The sequence below is a fragment of the Athene cunicularia genome (assembly GCF_003259725.1).
Source record: "Athene cunicularia isolate RWA chromosome 1 unlocalized genomic scaffold, athCun1 chr1_part2, whole genome shotgun sequence".
In the NCBI taxonomy this organism is placed as follows: Eukaryota; Metazoa; Chordata; class Aves; order Strigiformes; family Strigidae; genus Athene; species Athene cunicularia.
In genome coordinates, this window is record NW_020799092.1 from 6,940,244 (window position 1) to 6,960,276 (window position 20,033).

Sequence of the window (20,033 nt, forward strand, 5' to 3'; positions counted from 1 at the left end):
AATTAAGACTAAGAACCCTTTCTGTGATAGATGCAGTGGGAACGTTCTTTTTGTCAGAACCAAACCAGAAAGACACTTTAAACACATATTAGATTATTAGCATGTGAATATTTATAATCACTGTCATCTGTTTAAAGTTAAGCACTGCAGTAAGAGTTTGATGGACAGAGTCAACAGCAGAGAGAAACCCGACAAACTGGCAGTGCCTGGAAACTCCCCTGATCTCCAAATAAAAAGTGGAGAAAATAGACATGTGGGCAGGAGAAGCGGCAATTGTTGCTGCTTTGTGGATAGAGAAGAATTCAGGTGAAGCCAAATAGAAGTCAGATGTCTGAGAGAGCAGGTAATGTAGTAACAAAGGCTTTCCCTCCTTGGTCGCAGTATCAGTTTCAAAGACTCAAACTATGTGTTATTTTGTCCTGTGCAGTTCATGTGTAATGTGTAACACTGAATGCTGGTGCTCTCTACCTGCAGGTGCTAACGAAGCTTCTGAGATGCAATGTGACAAGGGATAACATGCAGGAATATGGAAGCTGATGTGAAAAAACAAGGGGCCTTCAATATGACTAGGCTAAGAAGTCTTGTTAGTGGTACTTAGTTGTTTTGCTGTTGTTTTGTTTTTTAGTTAATTCTTTTGTATGCTGATTAAAGAACAAAGGTCAGATTGGAGGTCACAAAGAAATGCTAAGCCAAGCTATTAAGTTTGAAAGAGGAAAGGAAAATGAAGATCCATTACAGGAGTATTCCACGTGGAACTGTGCAAAAGGTAGAGAGACATAGCTAACGTGAGTTCAGAGTACACAAGCCCTGTAGCAAACACTTAACTTGATCAAATGGGCAAGATTTACTGCTCTGAGTCTCAGACAACCCTGGACATTGTCCCGTGGCTCCCCATGCAAACTCTTCACTGATGCACAATCCTAGCCCTTTCACATAATTAAAAGTAATCCATTTCTGCTCTTCTAGATGTAATCAGGCACCAAGTTCTTACTTATTTCTTTTTCACTCTTTCTATTCTTCTCAGACTTTATTTTCTTTTCAGTTTTGAATCCTTCTTATTTCTTTTCTCTACTTTGATCACTGCTTGTTCCTTATTTTTCTGTACTTCTTAATCACCATTTATCCATCCCTTTCTGTTGAGTCCCCCTCTCTTTCCCTATCATCCATTCATTCATCCATTCTCTCCTTGCCTCTTCCTCAAATTTATTTATTCATTTATTCTATGTGTTACCCTCAGCAAGTCTGAGCCAAATAGATGCAAATCAGCTACAGATAAAAGTCATCAAAAACAATCCAGTCACAAATCAGTCACAGATTCAAATGCATGTATTTATCAGTTGAAGTTCACATCCATTCATTCTTTCAAAGGAAGATTAAATCCAGCAGGGAGAAAGGAACAAGGCTCTATGTGAACCAGAGAAGAACTCTAGCAGGCAGTTCAAGGAAAACCAAACCAGCTTTATGTATGAATTAATATATCAGAAGGCCAACAGTTGTTTAAGAAATAGGATACATGACTGGAGAACAGCTCAAACATAATCGAACTCTGGTGAAGACAGAGCAGATCTAGGGAAGGCTTTTCCTTTTCTTTTGCTCCCTACTGAAAAAAAAAAAAGACACAACAAATTGAGGCAACTATGGGAAAAGACAAAAGAAAGTCAAATGGTCATTGAGCAGGAAAGGTTCAAGTTTGGTGCTCATCTATAGATTAAGTATCAGAGAATATGTCTAGTCCACAGATAAAGGTAAAAATGAAATAGTCAGTTTGGACACTTAGCAGTCTTGAACCAACTGGACATTGCTGACAGGCCATACAAGGATCAGCCTGTTGAGGACTGAGCCTCCCAGAAATTTCTGTGAGCCTTGGGGGAATACTTTTCAAAAAGAATGCTTACCCTGAAAAGAGAGGGAAATCTCTACCACAAACATATCTCTCAACCTTCTGTTGAGGTCCGAAGAGTGAATCACAAGAACAAAACTACATGAAATACATGCACAACATGGTGTCCATGAATCTGTACTATCTTACACCTGTTCAGTGGTCTCTGAGAAATGTGTTGGAAGCCATGGTTCCTCCTTACAGCACCAGCTTTAAGATGATGCATGCAAAGCAGATGAAGACTAAATAAGCATGGGGAATGAATTTCCCTACGCAACAGCCCAGGATCCCATATTTTTAGGTGATGATTGGAATATATGGAATTTCAAATGCATGTCTTATTCTCAGTTCAGGGACAGATATACCTCAAAAGAGTGAAGCACACAGTACAGTGTGGAGTAATCTGGAAGGAGAAGTGGAAGAAAACCTATAAAGCCTTTATTCATGCTTTGTACAAACTTCTGTCCTCCTATTATCAGATCCAACATCTCACCTCTAGTTAACTCATTTTGAAAATTAAAAACAAACATTAAATAAAATCCTATATGAGGCCACTTGTTAGAGTACCCTCTTAAAAACTCTTCCTGAAACACAAATCCACCTATTCTACTGAAAAGCAACATCAGGCCCAACTCTAAAATGAAAAACAGGTAGTGTATGAAACCGGAAGGGTCTGAATCCTATATAACCAGGAAGACTGCTCCTATATTCCCCCCCTCAAAACTGAAAAAATGGACAGAAATATACAACATGCAGCACATTTCTTAAACTGTCAATATTTTTGAGCTTTGACATTATTGAACTTGTCTGTTCATACTTAGTTGTTTTAGGACATGATGACCTTTATACCCAAGGAAAGGGCAATGGTGTGACCAAGTGCTATGAATCAAGATGGCTAAATGACAACAATTTATGCATTAATTTCATAGACAAACTGAACTCCAACAAAAGAACATTTCTAACCCTGCTTCTCCAATAGAGTTTTGGATTTTAGAACAGTGTATGCATCGGTCTCTGTTGAAACATCCAACCATCATCTAAAATGCACCCTTATATTTTCCACAGTAATGAAACTAAGACCTCAAAAAAGTGCAGTGAAAATCATGTTATTCTGTATCACTGCTGTAATAAACTATTCTTGAGCCTCTTAATCTGTACCCCAAACAGAGACTCCTGAAGCCACTTCTGCTACCTTCAGCTAACCTAAAGGCCCAGTCTAAAATTCTAGCACTCGAGGTTATTTTTCTGCACTACAACTCATACAGGATTTTCAGTCTATAGAGTATTGACTGGTTTATTGTGACCAAAACATCAGTGAAGCACTACTGCTTTAGTAAAGGTTTTTTTGGTATACATAAGAAATAAAATAAGGATAATATTCTGAATTTAATAACATAGATGATACTTCTTTCAAAAAGGCAGAATTGGGCGTCTAAAAAAGCAATTAAAAAGTAACATCTCTTGTTTGTTTATAACTAAATAACTATGTTTCAGCTTCCCTGCCCATGTGCAATATTGCATGCCTTGTTAATGTTTTCTCATTAACCTCTTATGAAAATCTGTATGGAAGCAAAATCATCAGAACAAAAGCACAATGTGATACACTTTAAAATGAGCAGGAGGTATAGTTATTTTTTTAATGTTGCCCCTCTGTTCTTAAAGCTATTAAACAAAAATTCCCCCTTCTCTGTAGGTCACCACTTAAAACTATTTATAATTCTTCCAATATATTAAGCAGAAATATTCAGCTGAACTCTCCAAATAGACTAGCTCTAACAGCTCTTGGCTTGATGACTCTGTAGTACATCAATAGCAAAGCCTTAAGGTTAGATCAGCTTTGAAAACTTTCCCCTTGGGCATTGTTGTTACATGTTAACAATGCTCATTACTGCTTTGAGGGTACAGTAAAAATGAATTCTTGTTCTATTAATACAGAAAATGAGAATGATATTTAATAGCAATTTTAAAAAGGGTTGAACAAAGTGTTAGCAATTACATAGGCAGAGGTAGTTGATTCAAGCACCTATAGGCATCTGGATTATAGTATTATCTCTTATTAAAATACTTTTATTAGTGAACAGTAGAGATTAAGAGCTGTTATTAAAAAAAAAAAAACAGAGAGAGACAAGTGATACTGGAAATCAAATCAGCTACTGCAATAAATTTGTTTCTGATATTAACTAGTTTTTCAGTGGAGTTACTACAGTGATGAATTTACAAACCACTGTGCTTAAATGTTTGAACCGTTGACTGATCTAACACTTCAATTTCTTTGTCATTCTGAGACCCATCATTAAAAATATACACATGAATGACTCCGCTCTTTGAATTTTGCATAATCTGGGGGGAAAAAAAAAAAAGGTATAAATTGAGATTCTCTCATTCAGAATACATGAATTTCATTTTCTTTATCTCAAATTTTATGCTTATATAAAGCATGTGAAGTGTTTGATTATGGCAGAATTTTTTTTGTATTTTTGATCTGTTCAGGTATAATTTTTATTTAAAAAGGGACACAAGGAATTAGAAAGAAAAAGGAATTCACTTGAAACAAACATTTGAAATACATCATACTGTAAGATAGGTCGTTAAAGGTAGTGACCACATAGATTAAAAAGTTAACTATAGAAATTAAAGCTGCACTCATTAGTGATTGGTAGCAATGCTTTCTAGATCTTCTATGAAAAGAGTTCTTCATTTAGCTCTTCATTACATATCTGAAAGGTACAAATGCCAGATTTTAATTTTTTCTGTGCTCGAGTTTCCGTCGACACACCATTCTGTACATTTAAAACTTCAGCAAAGGCTTTAAAGTGCCATTTGCTTGCACCAACAGGGGGATTTTCAGAAAACAAAGATAGTATGTGAGCACAAATTCAATAAGCTCCTTTAAAACCTTGCCCAAAGAACCCATTGCAAAGTGACTTTACTCAGTTTCAGTGCTTAGTTTGCTAGCATTCACTGCGGGCTAATTTCAGTTAAGAACAGTATAGCTTGAGAGCCTGAGATGCACTTGAAGTATTTTGGTTTATTCTGGTTTTATTTTACTTTGTTCTATAGAATTCTGAACAGAGTTGGATAATTGCTACTGATCTACCTATTGTATGTCTTTATGACACCCATTTCATAAAGAAATTGCCCTGGCTCCCAGTGCTGAGGTATGCATATGTCCCACAGAGACTCTTTCTGTCAGGGGACCTTGCCTGAACTAGTGTTTCCTTTATTCACAAAGTAAAAAATAGCAAGCTGGATGAATTCTCTCCAATATTGTGGGCCACACATAGACTAGAGAAGATACACTAAATGTTGAAAAGCTTTCTTTCCCGTGGCCACAGAAACCAGCTAACTTCCCTTCAAAACTCTCATTCTAATTTTGTTCTGTATTTAGCCTAAGGGAGGAAGACAGTTAAGTAAATCATGAATCAAGGAACAACACTAAATATTTGAAAGTTAAGACTGAGCAAATTAATAGATAAGTAATATGTTGCTCTTAATCAGACAATTTGTAACAATTGGAGGAACTGTCTAGAGAAATGGTGGGATTTCATTCTTGGTGTTTCAGTCAAGATCAGATGTGCTTCTGGAAGATGAACTTTAAACAAAGAGTTTATTATGCCCAATAATATTTTACATCATTTTTTTTGTCAGACTCCACAATCTAATAGTCTCTCTAGCCTTAAAAACCTGAGACTTAGAAAGAAACATTAAGAAAAACAAGTTCTTATTAAAAAAACTGTAAAGCATTCACAAACAGAACAAGGCTTCATTTATACACTTCTTGCATGCAAGTTACAAGCACTGCCTTGTAACCACCATCTCTCTCATATTAGAAAAACATCATTTTTAGAATCAGTAACCACAAGTCTCCATAAATATAATTCTGGTAGCTGATCTCTAAGGTTCCAGGCCCGCAGCCCTTATTTCTGAGAATAATCTCACTGTAGTCAACAGGACCGCTTTGCCCATGCCACGCTGAATGCACTAGTTCTTTTCTCATTTGGAACTTCCATGGTATGACCAACTGGGGATCCTTGATATCCAGAAACAAGGCTGGAGTACAGGTCACTGAAAAACTGAATGAGCTTTAAGTCTGCATTTGAAGTAATAAAGACTTCTCTCGTCACGCAATACATTCAAAACAATGCTTTATCTGCCGTTTTATAAGCAAAGCAAGTAAAAACTGTAGGTACAATTTATGCTAGCTCTGAGTTTTGTTATAAAGTAATGTAATTTTAATGGATTTGATAGACAGAACAATCACTTCAGCTAAAGTACAACTATATTTGTACTTATGGTAGCCTCTATGGAAAAGACACAAACGACAATATTTTAAGAAATACAGCTTTCCTTGAAAAGCAGTCTAATTCTGTCAGTGGATAAATGCTACTCAAACATTAGCAAGGTGAGAATCAGCACCCATGACATCAACTGGCTGGCAACACAGGAAGACTGTAGGAAACTCCTGATTAGAGCATGGCTCCTTTGTCCCATGCCTTAACAAAAAGACAATTCTTCTACAGGATGTAAATGTAGGAACTTATCAATAGACACTTCCTATCAGAGGTTAATAAGATCTGTTAGTTTCTGTGATAAAATATCATTGTAAAGTGTGTGTTTAAGACTGCCTCCTCTTAACAAATGAAGAGTTTTTAACTGGAAAACTGCCCAAGTGGCCTACATATTCATACATACCATGTTCACACCATATGACAGTAATTGAAATAGAGTGACTATATGGAATGCATATTGGAGAGGAAACTTGATAATGTCTTCTGGAAAAAGCTTGTTGGATGAAATGTTGCAGATGAACAGTGTCCCCTTCAAGGAAAGTAATTAATATTGTACATATTTAAAAAAAACCATAATCTTGCAACAATTTATTCCTATAGTTTGTTGTGCAGCACCAGAATATTATGCATTCTTGTTGCAATTACTATTATTTATTTTTACACCAAGAGAACTTCTTTTGTTAGGAAAAAAGATAAAAGAATTTATTTAAAGTAAGGACATACTTTTGACAGTGTACTCCTTAAGGAGTATACAGTAAAGATGGGCAGTGGTAATGTGGAAGACCAACAGACAACAGGGATGTGTAACTTAAGGAGGGGCGGTTGTTCTGTAAACTGCATTCCCTTTATTACTGACTATTCTGTAACAAAGAATAGAGCTGACTATTCTGTAATGAAGATTAAGTGTCTGTATGAAGGTTCCACATGGAGATTTCTGTCCCAGTACATCTTTTCCAAATTAGAAGCTTGAAGTCAGTAAAGTGGCACAGATGGTATACTCTTGTAGGAAAAATCTCACTACTGCCTACTTGTTTACCACAGGTATGTTTCCCAAGAGCTTGTTTTCTGTAGTTTTGTAGTTTAGAGCACCTGACTCCACTAAGTGTAATTTCCCATTTGAGAGAACAAAACTCTATGAGTGGCCATTTGACAAAATACTTATTTCATATTACATTGCTTTATTTGACTTGTACTGTATATAAGCATTCATTGTTCTCCATTAAGTGACTAGAGTAGTTAATAAGCAAACACTGCCAGCTGAATTACTGTAAATAAGTTTCTATATATTTCAGATTGATGAGCTATAATTAAGGTATTTCACAATTTTATACACATCTCCTTAAGCAACTCTTTCTCCAGTTTTTATTTATAGATTTTCTGTTTGCATTTTAAGTTGTTGCATTCAACAGAAAATTAAGTCAGGAAAACTCTGTGCCTGCTTTAGGACTGATACTGAATTAATTACTTCAAATCTGAACACTGTTTCTCCTGAAGTTAAGTGCAGAGCTCACAGTAGAAAGATTAAGGTCAACTGCATTTTTTATTTTGGGAACATGGATTTGTCACTTCAGTGCTGCTATGGTATCAGGTTCTTATATCTTGATGATTGTAAGATTCCTTGGTGATTTGTCCCTCCTTCAGGAATAAAGTAGTGAAATAGGTATTTTGCAGTACATGTGGACCACAGCACTCAGCCTGCTCTAGTAACTCTTTTGTGACAAACTGTGGTAAGAACAGAGTCCTAAACTACTGAAGTCCCTTCTCAAAGGTGGAAGAAGGAAGATAATCACCTACCAAAAGCAACAGTATCACATTACCAACTTAAGAGTGTGTGGGAGGGGACAAGAAAAAAATTAGACAACAAAATGAGCTGAAAAAAATTCACTTGGATAATTTTCCCAGTGTATTTCCTAAAGATCCCCCATGCTTATGTCTTCATTTGTTATTTATGATATCAAACATTGAAATGAGAAACATATTCTTTCTAGTCTGCTTCTCTATCAAGAGCATTTCTGAACCTTGAGTACCACACAATTGTATATGTTGTCCTTGGAAGTATAAATTAACATTGTTCCTTGGTTATCTGATGTGTACAGGAGCTCAGTGACATCTACTCAGCTCATTCAAAAGCTTAATTTTCCAGAAAGCTATCGAGTCCTACCTTGTCCTATGGGATCCTATTATGAAGTCATGGTATAAATACAGGGCACCAGTTCTCCTTCCCAGCAGCTCGCTGTGATCACTTTCCTCCAGATCAGAATACATGACAAGACCTGTGGAAAGCTCCAGCTCACGTGTAATTTTCTCTTGGCTTTAAGGCACATGGAATCCCCTCTACTTCTACCACAGAGCGTTTGTGTTCTAGGCATTACTAAGACAAAGCCTGTAGAAAAGGTCAATCAAACTTAGTAGACCTACAGGGAAACTGTAATTTTCAACCAAGGACTCAGAAATCGGCCCAACTTTGATCGAGAACGTTTTGAACCTCAATGAATCAGAACAAATCTGACTCCTTCTAATGTTCTCAATAGTCCTATCCACTTTAAACACACAGAAGCGCTTGACTTCAAACTAGCCCCACTGCCATAAGCTGGATAACTTGGACACTTAAAAACCAAATGCATATTTGTTGAATGGGGATGCTTGAGGTTAGGAGAGGCTACAAAGGGGACATGTTAAGTGTATGTGGAGGAAAGCACCATTATTTGTTAACAAAATTGCTGAGTAGAGCTAATGGAGTAGAAAAGTCCTTAATTTAATTATTTTGGAGTTTGCTTCACTATATGAAAGTCCCCCTTTAACAAAGTGAAGTAGTAGAAACAACTCAATAGCTGTGCAATCTTTTTATTCTTTGATTTTATAATAGAAATGGGTGTGGTCTGTAATACTGCCCCTCCAATGGAGCCCATAAAACTCCAGAGCCTGAAACCTCTGTGAAGCTTTGGCAAACTTCTCAGGAAATAATATAAGAAGCTGTTTTCTGGTTCATCTCATTATTTCCATGCTTACACTGATGTAATGGGAAGAATGACACTTTGCATATTCCATTAGGACACTTACAGAAGTTTAATTCTTAATTTTTAGAGACTTTGTTCCCCCAAACGCGGTCTCTGAAAACATCTGAAATCCCTCAGGATTCAGTTTCTGACTCTGACTACAATGAAACTGCAAACACCAAGGTCCAATGACACTGCATGTTCAGATTTCAGCCCACGCATGAAAAGTCTTAAATCTAGCCTGAAATGCATGCCAATATGCCTCTTTTGGCACATGCTGTACTCAAGGTTTAAGAAGCTGTAGGCACAATTAACATAACTGAAGGTTAAAGGGAATTACATCTTTAACTTTTATGTTTTTCACATGCTATGCATCACCCAAGCACAAGAGCAGCTTATATGATGAACTCTGGAACTTTACACTCAGCTAAGAGGAATACAACGGTTGTTTCTAGTTTTATCAATCTATACGGATAACTAAGAACTGCTGGAGCCTTGTGTTCCCATAACAAGTATGCGCTTTCTACTTCTTAGTATCAGACTGTCCAAGGGAAATGCAACGTTCTCTACATTTCTCCAATGCCACCCTTCCATCCTGATGAAAGCCGTTAAATCCCAGACTCTTCCAGCTTACCCCAGAAATCATATGGAAGTGTCCTCTCTCTTTCCTTTAACTCTACAGAATTTTGCTCTTAGGTCTAGATGGGGCGAATGCAGAAAAACATCACTCCAAACTCCTGTTTTTCAGGCAAAAAGGATGCCATTCATTAGCAACATCTAACACATCTCTTAAAGTATCCTACATAGCCACATATTCTACAACCAGTGATGTGCACTATATTAACACTCCTTAACTAGTAACAAGCTCTATAATCCATTAGTACATCTGATCCATCCATAAAGTTGATTTTCCCTTTTTTTTTTTGGGTACTGAGTAAATTTTTAAGGAAAGACATAAAAACTGTAGACTCCTGAGTGAAAACAGTGCTTTTTGAAAACGTCCCCTTCACACCAATTTTTAGTATGGAATTTTTATTATAACATAAAGGTGGGTCTGCTTGTCCAAAAACATTAAGTACTGAAATTACTGTGCATGCTTAGGAAACATTTTTCAATTGCTAATAATGTGGCTGGGTTATAAAAACAGCTAATCCATATTTTAAATTGTTCATCTGGAAATTTGGATTAGGAGGGAAGAAAACAGCAATTTTTATGTTTTATAAAGCAGTAACAAAACACTAAACTCTTTTCAATTCAAAACAACAGCCAAAATTGATGTAAAATCAAATTTTAAATTTTTTCTGGCTGAGTAGTTGTCTGTAAAGCAGAAGGGGTGGGAGTACTAAAGAGTTTGCAATGGAAATACCGTGAAGCTCTTAACTGTAGTCACACTAACAAGAGCTGCTATCATGAAGTAATAACATTATCCAGAAATCTTTGTTCATTACCTCATTCCTAATGCCATCTCATTTTACTTGAGTTACTTGGGTCTGATGATGGGGTTAATGAGCGAGGAGGTGTTTGAGTGGGTGTGAATTAGGGGTGCTGCTAAAATAGAAGCTATTTTAACAGTTCTGTGTTTAATACAGTCTGAAGCTCTGTAATTTTTTTTCAGGTAAAATACTCACACGTTCCAAGGCTAACACTGACTTTTGGCAGAGCACAGATAATACCAAGACATATTCATATTACACGAAGTATTACAGAGAGACTTGTGCTTCTATTCCTTTACTACCTCTGTCATTCTACCCACAAAGCTAATGCTTTGATTTCCTGTGTTCAGAAGTTTTCCTCAAAAATTTGTTTACAGTGACCATGACAGAAAACATTGCTGATAGCTTCTCTCCCCCATCCCTGTACTCCACAAGTCATCTTCATATACTGCACAGCAATCCATTACAATATGTTCTAACATCTGTCTCCACATATGATGTATGACCTATGTGACTGACCCTTTTTATGCTGCTCCAAGACTGGCTGTTCATTACAGTGGGAGGGTGAACAGTACTCATTGCTTCTTCAGTTAGCAACTGGTAAATATATCTCCATTTCAGGAAAGACTGGGAAATGTCAAGCGGGGATTCTACTCACTTCCCTCAGTATAGCAATGACACGCTCCATACAGTGCCTTCTTTTATCGCTAATTACGTGTCACATTTCAATCCAGAACAGGGAAGGCCTCTTTGGGCCCTCCCATCTATCGCTAATATATTAAACATTTCTGCCAATTAATTTTTTCCATGACAAGTATTAACATTACCCAATGTTTGTGACTACAGCGTGGGAAGCATGAATAATGCAAGAAACAGTACAGTCCTCCATTACGCAGGGACACATCTTGTTTTTGCCAAAGTCAGCAAATGTAAAATATCTCTCAACTTCTCCTGTTAATATCAAGCCATAAGACAGGCTTTTGGTCAAAGTGATCATATTCACTACAATAAAAGGAGCATCTAAGGTAACATAAAAACATTTCTCACTATCACAGGCATTAAATGCAATCCTTATTCTCACCATTAATCTTTCCATCACGTATTTAACAATATCAACATATTTCAGGATCACTGTCAACTGTCCAAAGTCACCTGGCATGAAACAAAATGAATATGGCTATGAAAATGTAGGAAAGCAATGCACTAAACAGCACAATGGGGTATCTATTCTTCCCAAGGATGGAAAACTTAACTGACACAGGGAAGCTACACTTATGTGTTGGTTAAAAAGTTGTCTGCACTGACTCCAACGCAGTCTTTCACAAATTCCAACTACTACAGAAACACGTCAGCTGGCCTTGAGGCTCCATGTTCCACCAGCAATCACATAAATATTCTGACTTTATTGTCCACTGTTACTTGCTTACAATCGGAATCACCTGGGCAAATGAAAAAGGAAACTGAATCACAGTCGAAAAGTGGCATGAAGCGGGGGTAAGTGGGGAATCCACCTGACTAGTTCTGAGCTAATCACCCTCAGCTCCTTTTATAAAAACTAGAATAGGAACCTGCAACTTTAGGCCAGATGAATTACACATGCAAGGCACCCATGGCTAAAGCTGATTCTCATCCAAGATGATTCTCATCCTACCAACCTGAGTACATACTAGGAAAAAAACTAGCTAGGCTGTGCTCAGCATGTCTATGTAATTTTTAAAACTTTCTGTTAGCAGATTAATTTTTTCAAGTGAAATAGATCTGTTCTCTCTGAAGTTAATGAAAAATACACATTTCCTTTTTTCTTGCTAAACAAGATAGAAAGTGACTTTGTCTTCCTCAAAACTGTGCAACTGGTAAGGCATACACCTACATTTTCGACACAGAACATGTGGGAAAGGGCATAGAACTCCCCCAAAGTTGCCTGAAAATTACTCTGGATTTGTGTAGAGAACATATATGTTAACATAAAGTAGAGTGTGAACCCAAGAAAAATTAAGACAAACACTGACAGCTGGCCAATCTTGCCCTTCTTTACTGTGTTTGCCTCAAATATAGTATGTTTGTAAGAATGTGTGAAATACTTCTGAAAATAACAGTTATACTCTGTTTAGTGTTAACAAGCAAAGAAACATGCAATTTACAACCCTCTTTGGAAAGATCTGATTTACTAAAACTCATGGGGAGACATCAATAAACTCCCAGGAGTTTGATACCCAACTTATTCAGTATCTTCAAATTTTGGAACATGCATGTTTTATTCTGATTTTTTTCTCATATGTCCAAGGTTACACTGATTTTATGGAATCATTCCTTTTAACATTGTATCTTCAATTTAATATTCCAAAAAGACTCAGAACAATGCTTATACCATACATAGTATTCTTTTTCCAACAGTGGGGTGTTAACACATTTCAAAAGATGACGCTGACCACCAACTACAATTTCTTTTTCCAAACAAGCTAGGATGTAGAAGAGGGAATCTTTGACACCTGCATCACAGTGGTGACTGGCAAACAGCCTCTCTCCTCCTCTTAGGGAATTCTGAGAAGGAGATTCACACCATTAGGATACAAGGGACATAAGCCACATGGATCATCCCCGATTAAGCAAGACCAATTATGATAGGTTAGATCTTCTTCCTTCAAATATACTTCTATTATGCAACTCTGAGCCCTGTCCCAAATATTTAATATACTGCACGCATAGGAAGGATCCACTGGAGCTTCCCATTGCAGAAGTAAGAACTATGACTGAGAGAAAACAGTAATTCTGAAAGGCCTCTTTCTTCAATTTACTGTGTAGGAGGATTATAATGATTTTAGGATAAGTAATGTCCCAGAGTATGTACATCACAGATTTTCTCTTAAGAATGAAAATACCTTACCTTCCAAGTACTGTTTATAATTAGTGTCATTGCCCAAACTGTTTCCCTTGGAATCACTGTTCTTATAGATGACACCTATCAGTGTCATTACTGACAGCTTTTTAGACTTTTGACCTTGAAAGTAAATCATTGTATGAACTGTAAATGGTTTTGACTAACAAGACTGGTAAAATATATGAAATGTTCATGGACAGTATACTGTGTACTAGCAGGATTATGTGGCATTTGCAGACATAGAGGAAATCACTTGTTTTAGACTTCCGCAGTTAACTGTACCCTCTTTAAACTGAATTGCCATATCTGCAGTAGAAGAAACAAGCAACCCTGAAGATGGTTGTCAGTGGTATTATCCTTCCTCCCTCTCCCCCCTGCTTGTCTTCCATATTCTGATGACTGTTTATGAGCTCAGCTGTCATTCTTTGCACCAGGGAAAGATAGATGGGACACACCAACCCCAACCTAAGTGACCTTTGGATGTGACAAGATTTTTAGGTCAGTCCCACTAAATGGAAGCCTTGGTGTATCGAGGCTCGCCTCAGGGTGAAATTTCCAGTGAATTTATTATCTCCCAATGCCCTTTGGACTGCTTCCCACCATCAAACACCATGGCAGCACTCGGAACAGGAAGAAATACATTAACTGGAATCTGATCGTTTTAAAAGGTTACAGCTGCCCAAATATAATTTAATTTCATACTTGCCCTTTGAGGGTTTGGTGTATATTTTCATTTTATGACTGCAAATGATAAAGCTCTTAAGATTCCAGGCAATAAAAAGAAAAAGGGGGGAGAAAGTATTTTAAGGGTTAGAAGTCTATACAGTTCATAGTCAATGAGCAAAGTGACAAATCAGCTTTTTTTTAATCTAACATTTCCTGAGTTTTTTTAAGTATACATTCCTTTCTACACTTGATCATGAATACCTTTCATTGAAATCAAACCTGTAATGCCACACAGCGTGATATAAAAGAAACATTTGATGTAAAAGTACCTACCTATCCTACATCCATTAAGGACCTGATTCAGAGCAGCAATTAATGTTAAGTGAAATGAAGCTCTCTGAATGAAGCAATGCATAAAAAAAAATAAAAATCAATCAGACTTAAGAAAATGCTTAATTTTAAGCATAACACTTTGAGTTTTAACTGGGTAGACCATGGCTCATTTTAGAATCTCTTCTTCTCCAACTTTTATTGTCTGAGCTGAGATCACGTATACAAATTCATGTACCCATGCCCACACAGTATGATAAAAATCAGGGTACCTAGCACTGCTTTTGAGGCAGCATCCAATTTGGTCGGAGTCCCACGACTGTCCAGTAAAGAAATTCTAATGCACAAGTATATGGATTATGATATCCTAGTTCGCAACACGAAATGCTGGGAAATTATGCTCATTATCTCTATTTCCCGCTTAAAGTGAAAGTAAGCACCATGCACTGAAACACAAGCTATTACACAGATGTGAGCATGGCCAGCTCGTACCAGAGGTAGGAAACACTGAATACTCACATCTTTCACTGTATCCAATGAAAACTGAGTTAATGAACGAACACCACCTACCATCAAACATTCTGATACAATTTTGATGACTGTTTCCCTTCCACAAAACTAATCACAGGAAAAATAAAACAGCTGTGGAAAGGAGGAAGGATTAAGTGTGAATGTCATATATCCTATTTTCAAAGCCACCGTAAGAAATTAATTATTCGTGGGCTCCCAAATCCCTTCAGGCCTCTTTAAAAAACCTTATCCAAACACACATATTATTACTTTCACCACCAGTATATCAGACCAGCACAGGGCAAGAAGCAAGGCTGCCATGATAATGGGAATGGGATGAGTAGGGTATATTGGCCTAAACTGAACTATAGTCCAAGGCAGTTATTGATGACACAGCAGGAGAGTGAGTTAAACATAAGCTATACACACATGACATACTGCCTACCCTAAACATCAATAAGGCCAAGTTTGTAAAGTAAATGTTAGAACACTGAAGAAATACTAATGCAGAACTCCTGTGGAGAAAGCAAGAGATATTTAATGACAGTTTAACCTACTACAAAACATAGTATGCCTATTAGTGTTTCTATTGTGAATTTTTGAATTTTCAGAAATTCAGAGTTTAGCGGTAAAATCAACATCAGAGATAAAACAAGGACTTCAGCCATGTTCTTTTGCCAAATTCAGCTAGATCCATTTGGTTCCCTTAATGAAATAAATATGCTGCTGTATTCTATGGTAATGGCCCAAAACACTTTAGTAACACTATCACAAGCTGTAATGTTTTGGTGTATTAAAGAAGAACGGCCCTGCTATAATCTGTAGAGTGTTGTGAGTCATGAACAGGAAAAGAAAAAAATAGGAAAAGAGAAAGAAAAGGCTTTGTTACCAGATGCTATTTTCACACTCCAGTGTGGAGAGAAATGTAACCTGCAGAGTGGACACTTCACCTTCTGAAGGGCAGAAAGCCACCAGCCTTGCTGCCCAGGTCTGCTGGGGGACAGCCAGCCTTCCCCAGCATAGTACCCAGGGGAAGGCACACAGGGTCAGTGCTTTTCAGTTCCCTGAGTGTATCAGGGATGGGGATGGGTACCAACCCTCAGGGTACCCACGTCTCTGAGGGATTAACCTCATTCCCTTGCATGCATACTGTCCATCCCAGGCCTCTTTGGGAGAAACAGATACTGTACCTGTAGGAAGGAGCTGAAAAAAGCCACCTCCTAGCAGTCCCTAAAGACAATTTGACTCCCTCAGTATGCCACAAACAGATTGCCCCTGTCAGCCACTGCTGGTGCAGCATGTGGCACAGCTGTGGTTACTAAACCAAAGTACAGCTCACAATATGGCTAGAAGATTCTGTTGTAATGCAGGTTTTAAATAGAGAGAGCAATCACTCTAAACAGCAAGATGCAGAGGTGCAGACATAGCTGGCAAATGCTTTTAAAAATCTGTTTCTACTACCATGACAGCATTTAAAACTTTCTTATTGCTTTCCTGTTGTACTGATAAACATAGGATACGGATTTCAAAGCTTCTTACACACTGACTTTTAAAACGTTTTTCTTTCCTGTATACATGCTTTTTATTTTGCTTTTTAATTGGATCTGTATGCGTGTCCATTAGGGAAAGACAATTCACACAGCAGCTTGCTGACAGCCCTGGTCTCCATAATTCTAGAGTTTGTCAGTCTCTCAGATAGATGACTTAACAAATTTGCAGTATATTTCTGGTTGGGTAAGTTATCTGTGATGTGACCAGTCTGTATGACTAAAGGGTTAAGGAATCTAAATCCAGTAGTCTGCAATACTTTTCTCCTTAGCTATCTAATGGACAGGAACAGAAGCAGACCATTGGAAAAAATGGCAAACAAGTAAGTCAGTTCTGCAAAGTGAAAGGAATGCTTAAAAGTTAGTCTAGGAATCAGACTCCAACTCAAAAGACCAGCAGAGCTTATGTGGGTTACAAACATAAAAGCTAGTCTCGAGGACTGTTAGCAGCTACAGGTAGTGTTGCCTCCCAATTTTCTTGTTCATATTGATCTTACAAAATCCTCTGGAGTGGAAAACGTTAAAAACCTCTGAAAAGAGAAAAGAAATTTGAGGAAACAGCCTAGGTACTGGGGAAATAATTGCACTCTGACTTAACTTCAGGAACAGGCTTATGGTGTCCAAGCACAACAGAATAATGAAGTTTAACACTCTGAAAGTTACATGTCCAGATACTATGGTATCTTCTATTGAGCTAAGTTAAATTAATTACTTTGCAAAGAAAACAAAGAGAACATGCATCCTGACCTTAGCGGTTTGTCATCTAATGCTTAGATCTACAGTCTACAGTAACTAGGTATTTCACAGTTTCAAACTGTATCTAATATTAGCCTCCATTCATAAAAGATGCTAAAATAATCCTGGCTGGTAACAGTCAACCCTGGCAAGGAATCAGACATATCAAAGAAAGGATAAGAATAAGAGCACAAGAACTTCTAATGGCTTGCACTGTTCCTGCTGTATGAAATTTGTATCACCGGCCAGTGATACTCTCCTCATGTACACGTTTACTACGCTGTTGGTTTATTTCTATCCCATTCTGCCTTGCCAGTTGGAAATTACCTAAAACTTTAGAGGAAAAAGGATGGTCATAAGCAAGACTGTAGTAAGAAGTAAGACATAAATTGAAAATCTTACACATTTATATATTATGCCAATCTGCACCTAACAACATATGACACTGTGTTACCTAGGTACAACAAAGGGAGATTTTCTTCTGTTAACTTTTGAGATGCATGAAATGTAGTAATTTGATTTGTGGACCTAAGGAGTAAGTAAGTGTCAGTAAGTAAATAGTTTTGTGTAAATCAGCTTTTCTCACTGTTGTTATTTGTAGCATTGTTCCGCAAGCTCTGAAGAGTGTGCATGTTAGTGATTTACAGTTTTCCTGTGTGTTTGTCTGTCACGATGTTCTGCTGAGGCACTGTAAATATGCACTATTGGCAGCGCTCAGCATGAAGACAATGAATTCCAAAAATATCCAGAAAAATTCACTAGTCTGACTGCAGCTTTCATGTTTTACAGGAGGCCCATAACCCCCCAGCTTATGGTTTCAGAGCGAGTCCCCCTGTAGCCAGCCAAGCCCCACTCAGTGTGGTTTGCAGTTTCCCCCTCCTGCCTCCCCGGACCGTTTGCTCAGGATTATACAATCTTATTTGCATGATTATATAATCTTCTTTTCAGCAACATCCCTCTGAAAAGAGCAAACAACATAATAGGAAAACCAGTAGTGTAAGCCAACTATTTCAAAACCCAGTGTCTGGAATGCGCAAAGGGCACAAAATAGGAAAAAAAAAATAAAAATGTTTTTTTGGTTTTGTTACCAGATTTTTCATACAGACCTTTCCAGAGAGAATTAATTCCAAATGAATGTAAGCCATGAAACACAGCATTCTGTGAAACACAAACACTTCACAGGTTTGCCCTGTTGCCAACATAGGGAGGGAGGCATCATTTAGGTTATCTCAAGTTGTATGCACAAAGGTGGCTATTTACTTCTTCTTTCATGGAAGCTACTTCGGGGCACTGTAAGACAATTCTCAGATGTTTTTTCCCTTCTGGTTTAAGACTCTGGCAGACAGGTGTTGTCACCGCTGCTATTTTGACACAGGTTTTGTCCTGCAGCTGGTTGAATTTATAACATTGACACCACCACTACAACCATCTGAAGTCCCAGTTATATCGCACAGAAGAATAAATGAAGTCTTAGCTGTTATATATGCCTCCACTTCTCAAGTCTGCTCTTCTTTCATACACTTCAGACTTTGTCCTAGACAGGACGTTGTGTAAGTGAAGACTGTCATATTCCAATCTGCGAACAGGCTCTTCTGCTGGCTGCTAAAACAACTTACGATGTCAGTTACTTCAGCAATTTTCATCTAAAATTAATGCCTTATAAATAATCAAGGAGTAATCTGCTTCCGTCTGTCAGGCTAACCCCAAAAAGAAAGAAGTGTAACATTTTTGTGAGAGAAAAGAAATTAAGGATGACCTGACCTCGCAAGTGTGCTTGCCAGACAGTTACACACTCTTTCTTGCATGACCTATTTTTTCCCTGCTCACACCACAGAGATGTTTCAAACAAATGGCCAGTAATTCAGACTGCTTGAAACACCCAAACAAGACAGTTGGGCATCTTAATGGCTTTGTCAGGTTTCCAAAAATTTTTAGTGACTTGTTATCTCTTTTCAAGCTGAAATAGAGCTCCATTTACCCAGTTCATAAAGGACAATGTCAAATGTCACACTTTTTCAGAAATCGTATGGATCACGGTCTAATATTTTGTTGCGTATCACAGTGTGTGGACGGCCTGTGTGAAGAAGTATATCAAGTACATATGCATAGTATACTTGGTGTTTTAGTTATAACACAAACTAACATAAGGAATAACTTATAGCTAAAGAATATATTTACAGCTTTAAGTAAACCTTCCTATAGTCCAAATTCCAATGCTCAAATACTTTCAACCTGCTTCTGAAAGACGCTCAAAACTATTGCCTATTAAATTTCTGTGAGATTTGGAGAACACCTGTTTCTACTACTAGACTCACATTCTGTATCAGTTATGAAGATCTGCATGACCTGTAGTATGAACTATTTTAATACCTGTGATTTTAAACCTTTTTGGTTTGGGAACTCCACAACCTTCTTAGTAGAGACAAAGACCAATGTATCATGATATAAAAGCCTATCTACAACAGGTTAACTTTTCCAAGACAACTTTCAGACCCATTAAAAGTATTAATGCTCCCCTAGCAGAAAATCACCAAATGATATTATCAAGTTCACTACAAGAAAAAGACGCAGAAATGATCATCTTTTTCTAATTCACAGAAGTCAAGAAGAGAAAGCTTGAGACAGAGAAAGACAAAAGAAAAGGGAGACAGCACAAGAGAAGAGGCAGAAGAAAACCAGAATTAATGTGTGCATATGGAAGACAAGGCGAAGGACTGGGTTTCTTCATGCTGGAGCTTATATGTAAAGAGACAACAATATGAAGCTGAAG

General features: G+C 37.5%; 1 protein-coding gene across 1 annotated transcript in view; it reads right to left on the reverse strand.

Annotated features, from left to right (window-relative positions):
- Window positions 1-20,033, reverse strand: part of SOX5 (SRY-box 5) — a 263,340-nt gene that overhangs the window by 60,085 nt on the left and 183,222 nt on the right. The gene's annotated exons all lie outside the window — the stretch shown is intronic.